The sequence below is a fragment of the Momordica charantia genome (genome assembly GCF_013281855.1).
Source record: "Momordica charantia cultivar OHB3-1 chromosome 8 unlocalized genomic scaffold, Mcharantia_2.0 BLBB01000008.1, whole genome shotgun sequence".
NCBI classification, from domain to species: domain Eukaryota; kingdom Viridiplantae; phylum Streptophyta; class Magnoliopsida; order Cucurbitales; family Cucurbitaceae; genus Momordica; species Momordica charantia.
In genome coordinates, this window is record NW_028275166.1 from 12,765,001 (window position 1) to 12,769,044 (window position 4,044).

Consider the following 4,044-nt stretch of genomic DNA (forward strand, 5'->3'; position numbering starts at 1 on the left):
TACACGATAAAAAAAACATGCGTAGAGACCCAGACTTCGCACGAACGGTATGAGCATCTCCTACAGGAATAACAGTTTTCTGATATGCTCAATTGATGGTCAAATGCACTATCAGACGACCAAATTATAAATATGGGCCCCACTCTACAGTCAGATATCTAATTCTATCACGGTCTTAATATCTTGTCGAGCTCATGACACACTTGAGCAGAGTGTTTGTCTCGTTGTGCATGTCCTTCCAATGCAAGATCTCCTAGCTCGCTCGAGTTCTTTAGTGCAATTTAATTAATTAATTAATGATTAACAAAATATGACAATGATATAATTTTAATTAGATATTTAAATTATTAAAAACATAAAAAAATTCTTAGTAATTGGTTAATATGAGGAAGAGAACTTCATTTTCACAGAAAGGCTTATCGTCCTCTTCACCACCATAATTTTAATCTAGAAACTCATCAAAAGTAACCATAATCTACAAATATAAATATGAAGAACAATTCGTAATTTGAATATGAAAGTCATAATTTGAGTTTATCAAAAGATATATATGGAGATTAATTAGTAGAATAGCCGTAACAAGAGAGTAGAAATTAGCGTAAAACTACTATGAAGGAGGCAACGTGGGCACGAGCGAGACAAAGACAGCGACGACAATCTCTTAACTACATTGAATGGTCATGAAGGCCCAATTTGGCGAGTTGTGTCATAGCTAATGTGCCATAGCTAATGAGTTCTAAACACTTGGTGTTAATGTGCACCATAGCTAGTATTTATTTAAAGGGTGTTTATGTGTAAGCATGGTTAAAGCTTCCCTTTTAGTTGATTATTTCACAAAAGATTAGAACTCCTGGCATGTTCAACTAAAAACAACATACACACTAGATAATTAGAGACATGTTTACTATTATGGCCTCAGGCTCAGGCGGCTAAAATTAGAATGAGATGATAGACCCACAATGCCGAATTTGTACACTAGGAGGGGTAGAAAGAAAAAAATACCCCTGATAGTTAGAAAATGTATGTTTGAGCGCTTCTTGTATGAAGGGTTTAGGTGCGAGGTCAGTATGCCTGTTTTTGGTAAAGATTTGCCTATGGAAAGTTAGCCAACCATCTCAAATAGGTTGAGTAGTTTGATGTTCATTTTTCCCATGAGCCCTATCCCAGCGAGAAATCACCTAATTGGGATGGGGAATCCTTGTTTAAATTCTTTGTGGGTTGGGGAGGAGGGAAAAATTTTCCTCACAACGGGCAATAAGTTCCCCATCGTTGTTCCCTGTTTATCGCCCCGATTCATTTTTCTTAATATTTATATATATATGCACACACTAAAATAATTATATTATCATCTTTATATATACATGCACTAAAAAAAAATCATGTATTCCTCTCTACCCACCCACCTAATATATATATATTTGAGAGAATTAGAATTTAGAAATTAAACAATTAAATAAAAATTTCTTTTAAGAAAAATTATTGAAAAATAATTTAAAAAATAATAAATAAAAAAAAGAAATAGAAAAAAATTTCCCATGAGAACCTGATCCCCGTGAAATTTTGTGGGGAATTTCGCGGGGATGGAGAATTAAATGGGGGTGGGATGGGATGGGGATGGGGAAGTCTTCCCAGGCTCCGCTCCATGAACATCCCTAGTAGTTTATATGGTGCTGTCGTCACCCTTTTCTTGATATTTTTTTAGTAAATAAGAGTTAGATATCTAACCTGAGAACACTTTGAAGAGGATTGTGATTTCTTATAGACGGTAAAAAACATATCAGAAGGATATGATTAAAGGACATGATCTCCTGAAATTCTTGTGTTGCACTGATTTTGAGTTGATCTATCTTGATTAAAATGAAGATGATAAAAATAATGTGGAAGCAATAGTAAAATTCTCAATGTTTGATGAACAATGAACAAATATGAAATGTGAGAGAGTAGAACTCAATATAAGGGAAAATCAACTTCTAATTGAAGTAATAAATTTGTGAATAAACAAATGAAAGTACAAATGTTGGTAATACAAACTTCTCACGGAAGTTCACCATTTTATAGGTACAATGCTTGGCCTATTTAGTAACCAACATACCATTTGACACATTAAAAAATTAGAAACTTACCGGTTATAAAACTAAAATTTAAAAGATAAAATACATAAAATTAAATCTAACAATTAAAGAAAGAAACTTAAAGAAATAAAAACTGAAAAACAAACTTGAGTTACAAGAAAAAACTTATAACTCAACACTCCTCCTTGAGATTTTTCTTTGTCACACCCAACTTTTGGCGTAGAAACACAAATTGTCTATGCGGTAAATCTTTTGTGAGAATAACGTCAAGTTATTCTTTAGAACTACAAAACATGAGCTTGATTTCGCCTTCATTCTCTGCTTCCCTCAATAAATAAATTTTGATTTTAATGTGTTTTGTTCTACCATGCTGTACAGGATTTGAAGCAATAGCAATAGCAGACTTGTTATCACAAAACAATGTCGTAGGTTCCTCTGGTTTAAATCTCAAATCATCAAGTAATTTGCGAAGCCATATTGCTTGATTTACAACTGATGCAGCTGAAATATATTCAGCTTCTGTAGATTGAGCAACCACTTCTTGTTTTCTTGAATTCTAAGAGAAAACTCTAGTGCCAAAAGAAAAAATATAACTAGAAGTACTTTTAGAGTTATCAAGACAACCAGCCCAATCACTATCAGCATATCCAATCAATTTCAAATCACCTAAATACTCAAACCAGATTCCAAAATCAAGAGTACCTTAAGTATCTAAGGACCCTTTTAGCAAGACCAAAAAGAACTTCACTAGGTGAACTCATATATCTTTAGAGTAAACTTGTAGCAAACATTAAGTCGGGCTTGGATGCCGTCAAATACAAGAGATTTCCTACTAAACTTCTGTAGTTTGTAGGATTAGAAAACTTCTCACCATCATTCTTCGAGACTTTCAGATTTATTGCTAAATGAGTAGAAACAGATTTACATGTTTCCATCTTGAATTCCTTCAAAATTCCTTGAGCGTATTTTCTTTGGGAAATAAAAATACCTTTGTCTTCTTCATGAATTTCTATACCAATTAAATAATGCATGTAACTGAGATCTGACATGTCAAACATCTTTTCCATCTCAACTTTAAAATCTTGAAGCATTTGATGATCATTTACAGTTACTAGCATATCATCAACATAAAGAGAAATAATTAATTGATTAGAATTGTAACCAATCTCAACATAGAGAGTGGTTTCACTCAAACTCCTTCTGGAACCTTGAAGGATCAAATATGAATCAATTTTGCTGTACCAAGCTCGAGGTGCTTGCTTTAGGCCGTAGAGAGCTTTTCTCATACTATAGACTTTCTCTTCCTTGCCTTCTTCTACAAACCCTTCGGGTTGACTTACATAAATCTCCTCTTTGAGGTCACCATTCAAGAAAGCTGATTTTACATCGAGATGGAATATTTTCCACCCTAATTATGCAGCTAAAGCAATAATGAGCGTATAGTATCATGTCGTGCAACTGGAACAAATGTATCTCCATAGTCAACTCTAGGTTGTTGTGTAGACCATTTTACCACTAACCTTACTTTGTATTTTTGATTGAACCATTGGAATTATACTTCACCCTAAACACCCACTTCACACCTAAAGTGTTCTTACCTCGTGGTTGGTCTACAAGTTCCTATGTATTATTTTTATTGATCATCTTCAATTCATCTTTTATAGCAACAATCTATTCGGTAGATTGTGAAGCTTCATGGCAGCTATTTGGTTCAGCAATAACAAAATTACAACTTTCATATACATTAGCTAGTGATCTTACCTTGTAATTTGAACCATCACCAGTTGCATCAACAAGATCACCATCATTAGAAGGAAGATCTTTGTTATCTTGATCATTAGTGTCAATTGAATCAAAAGAAGATTCAATTTGTTCTAAATTTTGAAAATTGGTGGGTGAGTATCTGACAATTTTTTGCTCTTCAAAATCCCAATAAGAATCTTCATCAACAATGACATCACGACTCAAGATA